Genomic DNA, 19,207 nt, shown 5'->3' on the forward strand with positions numbered 1-19,207 from the left:
TAAAATCTAGCATTTTCTTTGGCCCACATTTACTTACATCCATGCACATATTAATCAATTAGAGCCACAGTATCCTAAAACCCCAGTTACTATAGTGCAAACATAGGAATAGAACACTGAACAAGTATTCTTGGAGAGGAAAAAGCATAACAAATATTTGGATAAAAGTTTATGTCCACTGAGGATGTAAAAGGAACAGAATAAACTACTTCCCTTTCCTTCCATCTGGCCAAGAGGATCTTTTCTGTAAATGTGTCATTTCTCCTGTGTGCACCAGTATTCCCTTCATTTATCTTTTCTCACCTGATCATGTCCCAGTTGAAGGGAAATTTTCATATTTCTCTAGATTTTACAGTCCTGCCTAGATTTATTACAACGGTATTGTAAGTAAACAAAAGTACTTTGCACTGAGATAGCAATCTTAAATATAAAACAGAAAAACAAAATCAAATCTAGCACTTTATCCCATCGAAATAATTGTCATTGAACTGCTTCAGAAGGTAACTCTTTAATCACACTGACTAATGCACTGAGCTCCTGCTGCACTTCTATGCATTCTCTTGTGCATTCTCTTCCACAGTGACGTGGAATTCCGTGTTTCATGGAATTGCCAACTGTTTCACCTGTTTTTGTTCCCCTGTGTGTATTCTGTCCCTGATGGACAACTGCCTCAGACAATGCTGTCAATAGAGCTACGGCTGGTGAGTCTCTTCAGTCTGTCTGAATCAATTTAAAGAAGTCAGATGATAGAATTGCAAGGAATGTATGCTTTGTAAGGTAACACTTTGTTTTGCAAACTTACCCAGATGGTTTCTGTAGATTGTAGTTTGTGAGCTTAGAGCTGAATCAACAGGATATCCCTCACCTTGTCCTCTTGATCTGTAGGAGTAGGTGCTCATTCTACCCTAGGGAAACACATATGGACCAAGTTCTATAGGAAAGCAAAAAGAAAAGAGATATTTCCTCTCCCTGGGAAAAAAAAAAAACAAAAACAAAAACAAAAAACAAACTACAACAAAACCAAAAACCCAACCTAACACTGTGACACTCATACAGTTAGAAAGTGTCTGAGTGTATTTCGACCATGTGGAGCAGCAAAAAAGATTGAAATTAAATTAAACATTATAACATTTTCTCATTTTCTCCTGTTTAAATCTCTGCATGAGTGCTTTAAGGTCATTATTCTCACACTGGTTAAATTAGGCACCTGTAAATTTTCATTAACAGAAATATTACTTTGAATTTAGCTTGGAAGAAAGCAATTTGTTATAATGTGTGAAAGATAACATTTTATTAATTGCCAACTCAGTAGCAAGTGCAAAAGAATGGGACTCATGAGCTCTAAGTGTGTGTCTAGTTCCTTTCCCTGGAGGTATTATCTTATTTTTAGTGATGAACATATTTGAAGTTCTGCCATTTGTCTGGTAACTGGAGTCAGATGTACTGGTGGTGGTACACAAGTCTTCCTCTTGGCTATGTAAAGACTCAGAGATGTTCTGGAGCCTCTTTGGAGGTGATAGTTTTCCTGCTACATAGATCTTCCATCCATTAGGAAGAAAGCAAGATTACATGATAAAAAGTGTCTTCCAGCAGCTTTTGTCCCTGATGAGCTCTGCAGAACTTGTTCTTGGAATAATTTTCTGTTCTCCTCAGCTGTCCTAACTCTTTTTTTAAAGGGAGAGTAACTCAGATTTGTCTTCTGTTTCTGTGACATAAATGTATGCCAGTTTATATCTCTTTAGTTCAGTCTGCAGTCCTCTTTCTGCTAAGAGGAATCCATCACTATTGCAACAAAAGGTATTAAAAAAATACTCTTTTAAGGTCTTAGTTATTTTTGGTATATGATGAGCTTCCATTTCTGGTTATCCCCAGTGTGCCACCTAGGCACAATCTAACTCAGTGTTACAAGCTTAGAAATAGCAAAACAGGTTTATTTTTATATACATGACTTCATTAGTGATTTTCAAAGATAAATGCCACTCCACCATTCTGAAAGGCTTGGCTCAGATGAAGGCAGATGCAGATACAAAGATGCTTGTGCTGTGCACAGTACCAAGATTTAATTTCTGTTGAGTTTTTCTTTCTCTCTGCTTAAGAAATTTGTGTTGTTCTTTGCATGTTTTTCCCAAAAATGAATGATTCAGAGCTTCCTTCTTCTACAAAACAAAAACAGTGTCAGCCCACAGCACAGCATGTGAGCAGCCCAACAATAATAAGGTAAAGTGTACCATGTGATGGAGTAAAACTGCTGATAAGAAAAATATTTTCAGTGACTAGTTTGAAATTACCAAATTAATCCTGTTTCCATTATAGTCAGTATTGACACACCCATTATTAAAAAGAAGACTAAGTGGTGGTTTGATTACAATGGAAGGCCAAAAAAACTAAGCTTGAAAGGCTCTTTGTCCCTAGGGGAGAAACCACAATGGCCTTTCTGGAAGTTAACAGCTGGAAGTTGAATGTTGTTAAATTCAAATGAAAAGCATCTTCCTATCAGTGAGGATGCCAGAGCAGACTCCCAGGGGAAGAATTACATTCTCTAACTTTTGAATCTTTTACCCTGAGCTTGGATAGTCTTGATGCTGTAGTTTAGCCAGGATAGCTAACTTGTGGCCAAATTTGTACTTTAAGTGGTCTTAAACTTATTACAAGATGCTGAGGTATTTTGAGATTTGTAGGGAGGATAAAATAGGAGGTCAGACTCTTCTGGTTCAGACAAGGTTGCTACTATATCTGTAGAAAGAAGGAAAAGGTCCATTCCTGCATTCTGTTCTTCAGTTCTATCTCTGTTTTATGTGGGAGTTTAAACCAGGAGAGATAAAGATTCCTTTAGAAATTCATTCCTACTATTCAGCAAAGTGGAGATAAGGACCATGTGTATTAATTACTAGGGTAACACTTGAATACTGCTCTTTTAACCATATCAGGAGTTTACGTGTGTGTCACACCCTTGCGTGCATGGCAGGCATTGTCCTTGCCGCCCCAAAAGCAGGGCCCAGCTGGCAGCCGGGGGGATAAGCTGGTGTTAAGCCATCAGTCAGTTTCTATGCGCTGGTAAGTGAGGCATCGGGCTCGCAGCGAGGCTCACCCTCAGGGCAGCGTATCCCAAATATCTTACATACCTGTCTTAAGTGGCTGCTCTTCACCACTGATTATAGGAGGAGATTAAACAATTGACTATGAATAGCTGCCCAAATCTCAAATTTTAAATTTCTAATGCCAGGTGAGACAAATCTTGCTGGGGAATAATGCCTTTAAGTGCACACAGCCTAATTCTGCCAAATGCTGGCAGTGCCTCCAAAGTAAGAGCAAAGGAAATCCTTAGGAAATAGTTTGAGATCTAAGGCTGTATTTAAACAAATAATATAAGTACTCTCACTGAAGTAGAGATAACTATATGTGTGAGGAAGGAAGCCACATTTTTTTCCTTGAACTCTAGTATCCCACCCCAGGTATCCCAGAGGAATAAAGGAAATACAATTAGGTAACTGTATGATATGTTACCACAAGCAAAATGTTCCTTCTTGAGTCTATTAACAATAAGCTTAAGCCAGAAGCACAATATTGTTTTATCTTCACTATTATCTTGTAGTGCATATGAAAATACAAATAACACAATGGATAATTAAATTATCAAGATATTTCTTAAAATCAGCAGTTGTATTTGCTTTGATGATTCCCCAGGGCAAACAACATACTACTTGCCTAAATGTTCCACTGAAAACTGTAAAAAATTGAAATGGTTTCTATTATTTTTGATGTTGCTGGTATTTTTTCAAATTTCATTACTCAGGTTATGATTTCAAGTTTTACACATTAGAAAATCTATCTGCTATTCAGAGCTTCTGACATAAAGTAAATTTTACATAGTCCCAGTAATATAATCCTAGTCATTGTCATCTCTTTATTGAATACTATCATGTTTCCAGTACTTTCTTGTTCTTCTGACATTTTTTTTAATACATTATTGTTTTCCTTTCTCACAAGACCTAATTTGAGTTCACAAAATATGTGAAACCTTTTCAGAAGTTGCACTCCTACTTTCTGTATGTTTCTATATTTTGAAACAGATATTTTTGTGATGAACCTGCATCCTATCTCAAAAGCCACGAGGCTTTTAAATGTTTCTCAGAACAGAGAAAATCATGTTGGTTTAGTTGTTATAGCTACCTGAGACAGCAACAGAAAAATCAGCAGCAACAACTTGCTAATTATTTCTTGGTTGTTACATCAGTTAGATTTTTCTGTAAGTTCTGCTATGAGGCATTATATTTTTTCAAATATTATATATAGGCAAGTGGCTGAATCTTAGTTTCTTGAACAACAGAAATATCTTATATTGCAAAAGCTAGCTTTTGCCAACTTTAAATTAATGTGGAATATGAATGCAATTAATCTGGAACCATTTGCAAAATTTGTCTAAATTAAGGAAATTAATTTTTTATTGATGTTCTCCCTCTGAGTAAACAGATAGAGAAAGATCATTTTCCTAGGAAATAAGAGAAGTATATTCATCTGTGTCTTTTTTGGGAAAGGATTTGACCTATTATCTTCTGACCTGCTGAAGGCTGGTTCCACATTGGCTGGGAGTTATTCAGGTGAGATTCTCTCATTCCTTCTTGGTTAGAATTTTTGTTCATATAGCTGATGATTTTTGGACAAGACAGGCTTTCATCCTTGACAGGAATTTGAACAGGTACCGACCTGTTTTGTGGGAAGCCAGTCAGGCTGTGGAGTCATTATTACCTCTTTGATGGCTGGCACAATAATGTTTTGCTGTTCCATGCAAAAAGTAGCATGTCGGACAAAAGGAATTGAAGTTGTAAGGCTCGTAGGTTGCAGGATGGAAGGATGTCACACACCCCAGTGAATGCACTAACTGCTCATCCATGAGATAAGAGGGATCAGCAGACTCTTTCAGAAATCCATCCCCTTTTCTTAATTTTTTCCCACAAATATTTCGCTGCATGTAAATGAAGCCTTCTTTATGACATGAAAGAATGTGGGTTTAGTGTTTCCTTTTTGTAAAAAGAAACTTTAAAATCTCTTTAGTTTACTCTGAATTTTTTAGGTTTTGTTCAGATTGATTGAAAACATATAAAAGTTAGGGATTTTTTTACAGATGCATTCACTTTAAAATATACTGATGAGAGAATTGACCATTTAGTCTCCCAATTCCTCTTCATAAATCTGGCATACAAGTTAAACAAGAGGCTTACTCTCCGAAATGTCAAAGGTTTGTTGGGTTTTTTTCTTTGTTTCTGAAAACAACCACTGTTTAATTTCTTCAAGCACAGTTTTGCTGCAAATTCTCTATGGGAAATGGTCCACTTTGCAATCATTCACATGTGCACACTCTCTTGGAGATTAATTTAGTTGCTGCAGAAAACTGAGAAATACCCTTTAACTAGTTGAGTAAGGCATTGTATGAGTGGTTTTGGCTCTATTTTTCTTCATTATGAAGGTTCAGAACAGGGATTCTACTTGGTTAATATACAAAGAGGAAAAAATTACCACTACTTTTTTAGGAGAAAACAATTTTCCAAATGGCCATTAGAGAAATGATCAAATGATCCACTTGTTTTATTTAAATGCTTTGGAAAATCCTATTTTTCAAAAAACATGCTGGAAATATGTTGTGGGAAGACAATTTCAGACTGAAGGTTCTGTTCCAGATTGCATTCACACTATGTGGTTTGAGCAGCCTACCTGACTTGCTTTGCTATTAAAAAAATGCATTGGATAGGAGCTATCAAAACACAATATACCCCCCAAAAAAAGCATATTAATAACATTTTTCATGAGCAAATGACATACTGGTTTATAAATGGTTCACAATCCTTACATTTAGATGATGAATGAACATGAAATTTAGCATTGAAGAAAATGGCAAAACTCTCTTGAATTTCAATTGGGTCCTACTCTGGGTAGTGAGTTAGATATAAAGGAAAAGGAGAGGAAAGTAGACTAGGAGAGGACAGAAATTTTGGGTAAAATAAATACAGTTATCTTAATTTGAAAATGCAAAACCTCTTTTCCACCCATTTTGTCTGCCATTCTTTTTTAATCGCTGCAGTCATATATATATTTATTAAACACTTTAGGATCAGCAAATAGTACATATAGTATGTCAGAAGTCCATAGAAGTCACTGAAAGAAATTATACTGACCCACAAGAACATTGGACTAAACCCAGAATCCTTAAGGGAAACTATTTTTACAGAAGTAGAATCAGTACATATTTGTTTTCTTGATGAAAGAGGGTAAGGAAAGAGGAAAGGAAAATAAATGGTTGTTCTACAGATGTTGTTGATGCTGTTTCTCTTTTACAAATAGTTCCATGAAATAGAAATACTTCATGAAGAACTGGGGTACTTCAACATCTGCTGGCATTCAAATGGAGTAGAAGAGGTCTCCTGCATGCATTATTAGTGCTGACCATTTAAAGCTTCAGACCAGAAAATATAAATGTTTCAGTAAATGAGAGGATCAGAGTAAAGAAAATCAACAGATCAAAGAGAGACCATATGGTCAAAGACACTCTTTTGTGTAAAGTTATGTCATGGAGAGATATTTTAATGTGCAAGGAGGTGTTGAATGCTGTGCTTGAGGCAACAGTGTGATACAGAAGCTGTTTCTATTTATATGGAACTATTTCAGTGCCTCCAGGACTGGAATAGTCATCCTGGGTTACCAAGGGCTGCTGACCCGGAAATTTATGAAAGACATTTCTGTTTGGAGAGTCCTTTGGAGAGGTTGCTCAAATTAGTTGACATCTTTCTGAAACAAGCAGCAGTTGTGTGTGCAAGTTGGGAGAAAATGCCGCGTTTCAATCAATGCTTACTTTCTCATGGGAAGAAAGTGTGTGAACGGCTCAGAAAGGCAGCAGAGCCTTTGCATCTGTGTCAGGGCAAACGAAAGCTGGCAGTCAGGTGGCTCCCCTTCTCACAAAAGGAATGACTTGAGTAAGGTAATTACTGTTTAATATTTCCAACAGGATGTTTGAAGGGAGCATTTAATTATCCTGCCAACATCTATTCAAATAAACATGAGGGATTTAGAACTTTTTTTTTTTGGAGTTACAGGCTTAAAAGGAATGCCAAACATTCTGGGGCACTAAACCTCTTAGATCTCCTCTGCAACGTGGCATAGTAACACATTTCTATTGACATTTTGCCTTTTACATGAAATGATACCTACCCTACAGAGCACAGCAGTGGTGTATCCTGCCTCCTCTTTCACCTTCCTAAATGCTGTCTTGAAGCTCTATCAAAGAGGCAATATTTTCAGTAGAGCCCACCAATGCATATATTTTATTTTAAAGCACAGCCATCGTTGAGATATTCTTCTCATGGGTTAAATCATGCTGCTAAGTGCCATACTGTGGAAATTGCCAACTGAAAGCAGCCTTATGAACACCTATCAGGAAAAGGTTAATACTTGTCTCCTTTGCACGTGTAGTCACATACATAAACATACACATAGGTGTAGGGATAGTAACTTTTGCTAGCTAACAAAACCCAAACACATAGTAAATCTGTTTCTGACCTTGCTCTATCTGCCCACATCTCCTATTCCTTGTTTTGTTATTTTTTCTTGAAACCTTTTTCCTGTTGCCTTAACTGCCAGATCTTCAGGGTTCAGAAGGCTGGCCCTCAAGAAAAGTGTTACACAGCCTGCTCAGTTTTTCCTTTTTAAATCAGCTGAAAGATTCTGCATAAGATCTCTCATGAAACAGTAGCATCTTAACCCCAAAATGCAGACATCAGTCACCATCCAGTGAACACACATTGGGTGAATGAGCTCTGCAAGATGATATTGTTTAGAATAGAGATGTGAGTCTGACAGACAAGAGCAAAAGAAGTCAATGCAGAGAAAGTCAAGAGTGTGTGATTAGACAATGAGGAAAGCTGGCTGAGAGACACTCAGAAAAGAGTTCTAACTCTTTCCAAGGAGTGGGGTACAGTGATTGTGGATATGATCTGCAGGGGGCTAATTTTCTTTTTATACCTGAAAACAAAATAAATATTTGACATATAGCTTTAACTTCTTTTCATAATTGGAACAATTGTCAGGCTTAAGATTTTTTTTCCTAACTGCTCAGAACAAATAAATTAGCCACATTATCTTTGTTACTGTTAAACTTATTTAGGAAGAACAGTAATCTGGTTCTTAACAGTAAAAATCAATATACCAAAATTCAGTGTGATCCTTCCCCACCCCTAGTAGTCTAAACATAAACTCATCTAGGGCTAGTCTTTTTATTTAGTAATTTACATTTAAATACCAACACCACAGAGTACCTAAATATTTTTAAAGAATAGAAACTAAAAGGATTAATGTGTCATTGACCTTTGACATCACTTGGATTCTGATTTGCTAGATCTTTTTATGGATGAGAAATAACTTTACAAGTTAAGCACAATCCAAAGGGACCTTGTCTAATAGCTACTGGAGATCTAAAAGCAGATTTCACCTCCTACAAAAACTAAGTGAATATAAAATTTGAGAGGATGGTTAATCTCAATGGGAGAGGGGAAAAAGGGGGAAAGGAGATCAGAACAATGAAGACCATGAAAAAAAATTGGAAATGGGGCAATTCTAGTGTCTTCTGCTATTGTGTTGTCCTCTCAGTATGTAAGGAAATAGAAAATGGATCTATATATGGTGGTGCCCAAATACACTCTTCTTGGTGTCAGCTCTCTGCAGTCAGCTAAGCATTAAAGATATATTTTCTAATAATTGAGTAACTCAAAGTGCCTTATAGTTGTTCGTTACAGTTCCTTAAACAGATGAGAAAAAGGAAAGACAACCAGGGAAAAATACAGTAAAGGAAATGCAAGGCAGTGGAGATCTCTGTAAAAGTGCAGGACTTAGGCATGCCTCAAATCTGGGTGCTCATTTAAATGTTCCTCTGAATTTTGTACATTTTTGTGTGGGTTTATGTTTTAAGATGTGTTGTTCTATGAGCTTCCAGTATAGTTCTGCAACAAGGAAGGTTATTCATGCATCATGTTGGTGGGTCTTGCATGTCCCCGTAATATAAGATTCACTCAGCTCTCTAAAATTTTAAAATTAGTTTTATGCATATCTACCCCTCTATTTACCAATATAGAATGAATGACACCTGATTTTGTTTATTGCAGGAAGTCACTGTAGGATTTATATTCATTTCAAAAGATTACAAGTAAAAGAAACTCATTATTAGTGAAGTGGAGTGGAAGTCCTTGAAAGGCAAGAATTAACTTGTGCAGTGTCCTTGAAAACTCCTGTTATGTGGGGGTTAATAGGAGCCATAGCCTTGAAATCATATGCATTTTCCCATTTGAAAAGGGTATTTCTAAACACCTTTTTAACTCTTTTATTACTGAGATAGCATACAATGTTGAAACTAAGGACACAGTCTGTAATTTTTGTTGTTGTTTTGTTCTCTATATGTGGCATGTGGTTTGAATTTTAAAGCTTACTTCCTTTTGGACTAATGAGCCTCTGAAAGTGATTAAAAAGAAGAAAGACAGGTTAAGCCAATGACATTTTATCAGAGGAAACACTATCAAATCCAGTGCATGAAAAACTTGTAGGTTCCCAAGATTTCTCACAGTAAATTTTTTCTTACTGCTAGAGTAGTAATTAGAAACTTAAGGCATTAAAGGTTTGTCAGACAAAAGGTAACTGTCTCCTCTCTGCAGCTTCTTCAGGCTATCAAAGAAGGGAGTGGGGGAGCAGGGAGGAGGCAAACTCGTGGTGAGCCCAAGCATGTCCAGGCTGTGCACTTTGTAATGTGGATACAATGAAACCACATAATAACAGTAAAGCCCATATAATAACTGTAAGGTCCATATAACAAAGTCCTGTCAATTGCTGTATGCCTTTCTCCATGTCTGGAACTGTTCCCATCCTGAATCTTGCTCCTTCACAGATGTGAGCTTCAGAGACCTTGCTCACAGGAGCCTCTTTGGTGTCTCTCAGTGGGCTGTGTAGCTGAGTAACGCTGGTCTGAGTTGGACACTGTGTTCTTCAGATCTGTGCCTGGGGGGAAGGTGCATAACTGTACTGTCCTTGAGCTGGCTGAGACCGCCATGCTCTTCTTGAGAGACTGGCAATAATGTTCATCTGATTTATCTTTGCCATCTAATGGATAGACATTTGGGTTAAGAGGTAATTTGGAAGTTTTCAGTGGAGAAAAACAGATGCCTCCAGTGGAAGCTTCACCCTATTCCAAGAGAGCTGTCTAAAAGACAAGGCCTAAACTGCCATTTAGAGGTCATTTTCTCTCTCTAATGCATGTGCAGACTACATTTTAGTAATCTGCATTTTGCTTTGCATGCCAAAAATTAAGCAAGATAAACTTTGCATTTGCTGACCAACTTCTCTTTATTTTTAACATTTGAAATAGTATTTCTTAAGTTTTAATTAAAACTATAACAGATAAATTTTCACCATTTCACATCATGTATCACTTATACACAGTAATGTAGCTTTTACAAATTTTTCCTCTTAAAGTATCCTTCAATGATAAATATTTTTTTGGCACAACTACTGCAAGTTGCATAAAATAAAGTAAAATAAAGCATGGCTAGTAAATCACTTGAGTAACAACCAAATAAGGACAGGCTCTTGTACAATGCCAAGCAGAGTGTTTGCCAAGGACATGAATATCAATGTATTTTGCTTTCATGCTCTTTTATCTTCATTACATATGCGCTTGGTCACTCATGCTAGATCTGCTATTACATGTCACTGTATATGAACACAGAAAAAAGTTCCTGAAACAAAAGGGAAACAAGCCACTACAGAGGTGAAACGTCCAAATCCCCAGCTACAACTCATGTTTTCCTTTTTCTTGTCAAAGACATTCATATAATCTCTAAACTTGTATCCTTATTAAAAATAAACTTGAAACCTTTCTCTAAAAATAAAATCCCTTAGCAGTAAATGTAAAGAAGTAAATCTTCTTTCTTAATTCTTGTTTCTAATTTGTTCGAAAGCTTGGGGTATATTGTTGTTCCTTTAGTTTAAAATCATATGAATATGAAAGAATTAATAATTTTTTTACCCTTTCCTTGTGTCAAACATAAACTAAACTATATGATTGTAACCAAAAAAATATACTGCTCATAGCTGAATTCTCTCCTTCTCACAAAGATGTGATAGGGTCCGTATCTGGGTGAACAGGGAACAGCAAACCCTTTGTGGTTTGCAATGACACCCATGGACACAGCAACTGAGGATGAAATGTTGGCCTGATTATGCTCAAGTCAGTCAGTGGGATAACATTTACTGCCTCTAGTGCAGTTCTGATATCACACATGGTATTAATGACTGTGTACACCTGCTAGCATGGATGCATATGGCTGTCCAAAACAATCTTGCACAATTGCTGTCTCAACAGCCAAAAAGCTGTAAAATTGCATGACTGTATTATTTTCTCTACAGAAATAAAATTTCCTCCAGACAACTCATAGGGGTTTGTTCACCTTTTTCTCTCTCTCCTACTTGTAGTAGAAGACAAATTGCCCAAGTATCTCCTGATCACATTCCACATACTTCTGTCAGCAGGAAAAGTAGAATTTAACAGAGAGCCCGGATACCCAGGGTGGTCAAACCCGCCACTTCCAGGATTCAGGGATGATGGAAAAGAACCCCCTGCTTGTCCTCTAGGGTGACCTTCCATCTGAGCTGTCTGGGTTATCACAGATCCATCTGTAAACAAAGGATAGCAGGTTCCCTGGGCAGTGTCAGGATCACACTCAGTGTGACATTGTGTTTGGATGTTCAAAGAATCCCCCTCTCCTTGCTTTCTTTCCAGGCTTAATAGAGGAACTGCTAAAACCTATGTAGCCTGATAAGATGACAAGACAGTCTTTTAGTGTTATTGATTGTATACAAGAGGTGGAATGATAAATTATTTCCTATAATGCGCCCTGAATGGGTTTCATCTTTATGAGAGATGTTCTTGAAATTCCTTATATGAATTCAATTCTAAAACTTCCTGCTGGAAAGAAAAGGGACTTCACTAAGCCAAAGGGCTGGGGTAAAACAAATAAAATCTACCTGATAACAGAAGAGGGAGAACTTTCAGAGTCCATGATCTGAGAGGAATAAAGATGTATAGCATGCAAAATAAACTGTGGAATACTATCACGAGAATGCTGTCAAAATGAACCAGGGGGAAAAGTTGTGTGCCCCTGAAAGCACTCCATGTATATTAAACTTCAAGCTTTCACCACCCTCCTTTATGTGTGGTGGCACAGCTAATTAGCTGCAGATATTTTTTTCTCTCTAAAGTGAAAACCAATTTTATTACTCAACAAAAGAAATTCCTCTAGCAGGCCATAAATATTAGTATCAATCATTTGCCTTGCCCATTCTGTGTCACTCTATATGCAGTCACATGCATCATCATGGTTGGGCTTCGCGAACGAAGATTTGGGAAGGGCTCTACCCACTTTTGTTGCAGGCACGTTGGTGGCTAAAAAGGCCAATATGAGACAGGCATGTCCGGTTGCAAAAGGCACAGCAGAAAGACTCCTTAGGTGGTATATTCTGCAAGGCACAATGCTTTCTGCGTTGTCTTTTCTCCTCAAGAGTGATCCTGTGTGCTTTCTCAAAAGCATCAGCAGCGTTATAGATGGTGTGTCTCCAGGCCTCCCGATTGGAGGCCAGAGTAGACCAGTTATGTTGATCAATATGGCCAAGGCTGAGATGTTGTTTCAGGGAGTCCTTGTATCTTCTCTTTGGGGCTCCTTTCTTGCGGCAACCGGTGGCAAGTTCAGCAGTCACATGCAATACCCAGGATATTGTGTGTAGCTGCATTTTCTATACCTGTTCCTGTATTTGTCATACTCGGTCTCAGCAAAATGGCTTAGAACTGTAAAGTTCCTTATGAAGATACTATCTTCTATATTTATTCTGTGTGAAATAAACTAAATTTAAGCCTAGAACATAAATATCAGGTTTTGCAACAAAATAATTAAGAATGGAATCCAAAAAGGGTGACGCTTTTGTAGTATAAGTCTCTGGGCCTCAACTATCACCTAAAGATTGCTGCTAGTTTGGTTGTTGTGAAAAGCGTTTGATATCAGTGGATAACCTTACAGAGCTACATGTAATTGTACAGTTCAAGTTTAAATAAATGTGTAAGCCTTAGATCTTGTAGCACTGTTGTTTGCACGTTTTGGTATAGGTGATCTTTGGGAAGGCATTGCAAAGGGCAAGGACTGTCTGTTTTCTTTTAAGGAAACTTGTGCTCTTGCCATTACTGTATCACTCATTCTGAGACCAGTTTTGAACTTTCTAGCTTTACTGAAAACCTCTGGGGTACAGAGAGGCTGCAAAGACAATTACTTGTCCTATTCTTGGCCGTTGCTATGATTTTGGATATTGTAAGTTATTTTTTATTATTCACTGTTTAAAACAGTGTTTAAGGAGCTTTTAGTAGGTTTGAAAGAGAGCAGCAGGCCAGACTGAAAAGTTGTTGAGATGCTTGAAGAGCAGCAAGGAACCCAGGTAACAGGGAAGGCTGCAGATAGGTCCAGTTTGAGCTGTCTACTGAGCTTAGGCTCACTGAAGAGGTGTCAGAAACATGTTTGGGAATATAACTGTAAAACACTTTTCTTTGGCTAGAAACAAGCACCAGCATCTTAAATGTCATTTTTACTAAGGGCTTTTTACTCTCCTTTATCTACAGGCTGTTTTTCCCGGCAAAGCAGTACAAGAAAATCTTGGTGCAAAGGTAGGACATCTTTACAGAAACAGAAAGAGGCTCTTTTATGTGCAAAATTGTCTTTAGGAAAGCTTTTGATGGGTTGTGCTCACTAATGTATTTAGTTTACAATATTATTATATACTTGTAATTAATAGATAATTATTACTTATTCTAATTTCACTGCACCGTGAAAGCTTCATTTACATGTTGTTCCTGTTGGTCAGATGTCAAGGAGGTTATCTGGGACCTTCAGACACTTGATCAGAGTTAACTGATGAAAGCCTAACCCTGTTGTCTAAATCTGTCACCTCTCTGACTTTACCACCATCGTTGAAATTGCCAGCAATGGTTGGTCCATAATGAGTGTACTCGGTGGTTTCTTTGTCAAACTTGTTTTTATTGATCCTCCCAAGGCAAGGCACTGTCTCTCACTTACAGATCAGCCTGAGGTATTGTATACCAGGGAATACATCATGACAGAAGAAAATAAACACTGGGGATGAAGGAAGTTCTAACTTTCACAGCCCAGAGGAGAACCCAGATTCTTTGTACTCCCATTAAGTATGAGCAGTGTTAGCAATGAGGGAGTAAGCACTGAGCTGTGGGGAGAGCTGTGTCCCACCCTTCCAGGAATCCTTTCTCATCATATACCACTCTCATGATACAACTCAGACTGATGTACCCGTAGACACAGTTCTGTCTGAAATGCAGTTTGGTACAACTCATTATCAAAACAAATTATGTGTGGTTATTTTTCTACTGTTTTTAGTTTTTTATGTTACTTTAATGCTTTTTGTAGCCTTGAATTCTGTGTATTCACAATGTTTGTTCTCCTCTTAATGAAGCAGAAGACTGCAAGGTTTTTTGACTAACTGATTAAAAGTGCAAGCTGCCTTAGATCCTACAGCATATCTTTCACAATACAAAATTAAAACCATAAAAAGCATAAAGTTTTCCAGGTATTTATCCTTGGTTGTATATGAAAGGTTAGATAATCATATGGCTGGAGCACTGGACTGAAAACCACACTATGAACTTCCTTTTGATTGGAAAGGTAAATCTCAAACTTCTTGATAATCTTGCAGACATTCTTCACATTTATTTATATGTCTCAAAGGGAGGGATCTAGTAATTACGATGACACCAAGCTGAAAGGTGCAGTTGACACAACAGAAAGAGGAGGCAATATCCAGGCAGAACTGGAAAAGCTGGAGAATGTTAAGACATGTTAAGAGGAAAGTCTTTACTCAAAGGGTGGTGAGGCACTGGCACAGACTGCCCAAAGGAGCTGTGGGTGCCCCATCTCTGCAGGTGTTCAAGGCCGTGTTGGACGGGTTCCTGAGCAAACTGGTCTAGTGGAAGGTATCCCTGCCCATGGTGGGAGAGTTGGAACTGGGTGATCTTTGAGATCCCTTCTAAATCAATCCATTCTGTGATACTATTCTATGACTACTGCAGTACAAAATATATTAAATAAATTATAAGGATGATCCAAGGGAATAGTTAAAATTAGTAGAAATTTCAGGAAAATAAAAAAAGATATATTCTCTCCATCATCCTCCAGCACCTTCCTAGAGACTCACACAATGAAATGGAATTAAAAATTGTCATTACCATTCATTAAACAAATGTTTTGATTTACTAGTACATTCTCTGTGCCAAGCAAAGTAATCATAATACCTCGTATAAACATATATAAATATATGTAACTTTATGAATGGACTTTCCTATTCCCTTCCATTTCTACGTAGGATACACATGCTCATTTCCTGTGGTTGTGTCTGCATGCTCAGTGACTTGGTTACTTGCTACAAAGCAATGAAACAAAGTTTTCAACAAGAAACTTTGACATTAATGTCATAAAATGCATGAGATTCACAATGAAAATATGTGAAATTTCAAAACCATTTTAAACCTCAAACTTTTTCTTTTTGCATTTATTATTGAAGATCAAATAGATTATAGATTTTTCAATTTATATATTTTAAGAACAGATTATTGCTGTGAAGGTAACCTAGCTGAGTTGTACTTATGCTGGAATGAAAGTATGATAACATTTATATCAGCCACAGACTTGTATATCTCTTTTTACCTGTCGAGAAATTTAAAGTATCTTGGTAAACCTGAAAAATCCCACACAGAAATGTGTCAGTTGGTTTTTTACTAAATGTTTCACAACTAAGGTGAACTAGAACAGTTTGTCTGAAGTTCATATTGCTAGTGAAATATCTCATGGGTCAATTAGTGAGGTATAGACAAAACAATCTTTAAGAACATTTAAAAACCATTCCCCACTCATTTACCTGCCAATACATTAGGTGCTCTACTAAGTCCTCAAACACTGTACTGAAGTATACTTTGAGTGCAGAGAACTAGTTTGGTTACACACAGAGTAGCTAAAGTTCCAAGATTAATGCATGTATTTCCAAGGATTTTTTTAACCTGCCTTTTTTTTGCATGAGTAAGGAATGAAAATATTAAATATTTATCTGTATGCTCTGAGTCGAATTCGTGTGCAAACTAGAATTTTTACAATCATAAGTACTTTTTTCCTTTTCAAAAGCTATTTAATTTAACTCCAAACAAAATCACATCTGAGTAAAAAGTTTTTGTAACTATTGTCTGATCTCCCAGTGGGAATCACACTTGTTAGTCTAAAATTGGAAAACTTTCTTCATTAGTGAAGAAAACTGCTGTTTTTTGGGTATATGTCAAAAAAATGCCCCTTTATGTTTTTTTCTGAGAGAAGTATAGTGTTTTTAAGAGAAGAAAAGTTGAGGAGAGACAAGATTTTGACAAGATCTGGACTCAGGACCTAAACTATAAAAAAGCATTTTTGGAATCATGGTAGGTGACTCATTTTCACAGCCTGGAAGTGGAGGTACTGAGTCAGCTGTTGGCTGGGAGCATTGCTGACCAGAAAGACAGACAGGATTTCTCCTTTTAATACCAAATCCAAAGCATTTAGACACAGCCTGAGCAACACCCCACAGACAATGGAGTAGTTTCAGGGCCAACTGACATTTTGAGCTGTGCACAATACACACAGTTGACCCTGAAGGCGGTCAGAGAAAGACAAATAGATACAGAAGTGCAAGGAAATGGAAGGAGGTGGGTATTATTGCCTTTGCTCAAAGTGTTGCAGAATCACAACTCATATGGAGGAGAAAGCTTGAGCAGCAAGGGGAGCATCCAGTGCAGTGATTATACATTTGTGGTTTACGTATAAATAAGACAGTTCCCATATGGCCCAGAACCTCACTTTGGATGCTGATCCCTGTTGTGAGCTGTGCAAATGCATGTCCTAGTCATTGGTGACAAAGGAGAGACGAGAAACTACACCAGTGCATGGAAAACGTTGAGACGCGTTTGGTCCCAGAGAGGCTTTTAAAAACTATCAGAGAGGAATACTCACACTCACACGTAGCTGCCTGTCTTTCTAGGGCACAGCTGATTTCCTCTGGCTGCATTCCATAATCTTTGAACTGACTGTGCCTCCTGTCATCCATCTTTACCACAAGTTGTTTCTTGTTGTGTTCAATGTTGAATGCTGAGCAAGTAATCAGTGCCTTCCAGCCCATCAGTGAAACCCCTAGTAGGTGTTACAATAGAAACTAATGCATCAAATGTGCTACTAGCTTCTCAACACTTAACATTTCCCTGCTAAAAAGAAATCAATATGAAATGTCTTAATTAAGAAAGTCAAAACTTTATGTTATATAGTGTTTCATTGATAATTTTCATCTAAAAATTTGAATTTCTTGCCTGTGTTTGCAGCTTTAGCCAGAGGCAGGCTGATTTCTCTCAGTGAAGGAAAGGAAGAGTTGCAGTATAATTAAAATTAAAAAGTTTCATTCAACTATTCTGTTTTTATATCCATGGGCACCAACAACCTTTTCTTTTCCTATCTCTTATAGCAGCACCATTACCAAAAGCTTTGATGAATCAACATTGGGATGGCATATTTAATAGCTGTTGATGGGTTGTGGGAAATGCAACACATCATAATTCAACAGGTGCAGAAAAGTTATAAGGCTGAAACACAGGAAAATAATCAGAATCTTAGAATAATCAGGAAAATAATACAAGAATCCGTATTTTGCATGCTTTAACTTTTCTGTTAATAGTTTAACACACATAATGAAACATGAGAAAATAAATGTCTGATTGATATACTCTCCCCTTTGCACAATTCTATGGTATCAGGGATTTCTTGGAAATGAATATTTTGATCAATGGACCAACTCAACTTCTCTCAGGTTTCTCATCTTAGTCTACGGAATAAAAACGCACCCAATACGAAAACCACATATGGAGAAATGTATATATCCCCCATGTATATTTGCTCATTTACTCCAAAACTAATAATAAAAATATCACAAAAATGCAAAAGATAATATACCACAAAAATTATTGTTTGTATTAATTATTCACAGTTCCTGATGTTATGGGGCTGGATCCTCTACTTTCAAAACCTGGTGAATGATTTGGTCATTCATGTGGAGACCACACCTTTTGAACTTGTGTCAGATAAAGCACAATGGAAGAATGCAAGAAAAGAAGAAGAGGTAAGAAAAAAAATTGAAAAAAATAGGTGTCATTCAGCTTCCCAAAAGAATTGGCGATCCTGTGTGACTGCATGATCAGAAAATGTGTCCATTACATTTAAATTTGCTTTGACAAGAAAAAAATATTCATCTCTCTTATGCACAGGAATTTATTTTATGTATGGAATTCTTAGAATCAGTACACCAAATACGTGCATTTGTAAATCCTAAGTAAGAAGTATTTATTCCAGGCTAAGTCCAAAACAAGAAAGAGGTAAGAACAATTTGCTTTGGAAACAGTGACCCTAAGTTGCCTGAACATTTTTACATTTCTTTCCTGAAGATCAGACAGGCAAATGACCCAACAAGTTAGAACAGAGGCATGGCTACATACTAAGAGCTAGAATAGCCTTGAGAGAAAATAGCATTTTCTACAGTAACAAGATAATAGAATAGCTGTGTTCCATTGAATACTGATAGCAATATGCTCCTAGTTGTTACTCAGAAGATTTGAAAATTGTTTCTTAGGATACTGAGTCAGTCATCATGATCCTGTCAGTACTTTAGTAGGAATGAACAGCTTCCCTGCGCTAAGGACAACCATGAGGACAGTTTTTAACATAATATTTGTTCTTGCCAATTCTTCAGGCTTTCACTGACTTTTAGCAGTGTGTTGGTACTTTTCTTGGTGCCCTTGGGTTATATTCTTAATGACATACCAATCCATTGAAGCGTTCCCATATTTGGTTTCACCATCTGTAAAATGAGGGAAATAATATATATTTTTCTATGTAATCATTTTATCTTAACATGGGGATCAAGAAACAGCTGTGTAATAGTAGCTGATTACTGTTTGTTTAAATTTATGAAACTACGTTTTGCCTAGGCACCTGAAACTGAAGTAGATTTTTCCTTAAGGATTAATTCTGCATATGACTTTTTGTAGCAGCTT

General features: G+C 37.1%; 1 long non-coding RNA gene across 1 annotated transcript; it reads left to right on the forward strand.

The window, feature by feature from the left end:
• The first annotated feature begins 4,560 nt into the window (after positions 1-4,560).
• LOC120323012 lies at positions 4,561-18,217 on the forward strand. The gene is made up of 3 exons (XR_005563055.1): positions 4,561-4,598; positions 13,691-13,735; positions 18,145-18,217. It is a non-coding gene; the product is annotated as an uncharacterized LOC120323012 (long non-coding RNA).
• Positions 18,218-19,207: the final 990 nt, after the last annotated feature.

This window comes from Pipra filicauda, unplaced genomic scaffold, assembly GCF_003945595.2.
Source record: "Pipra filicauda isolate LSUMZ 115617 unplaced genomic scaffold, ASM394559v2 scaffold184_size3518187_pilon, whole genome shotgun sequence".
NCBI lineage: Eukaryota > Metazoa > Chordata > Aves > Passeriformes > Pipridae > Pipra > Pipra filicauda.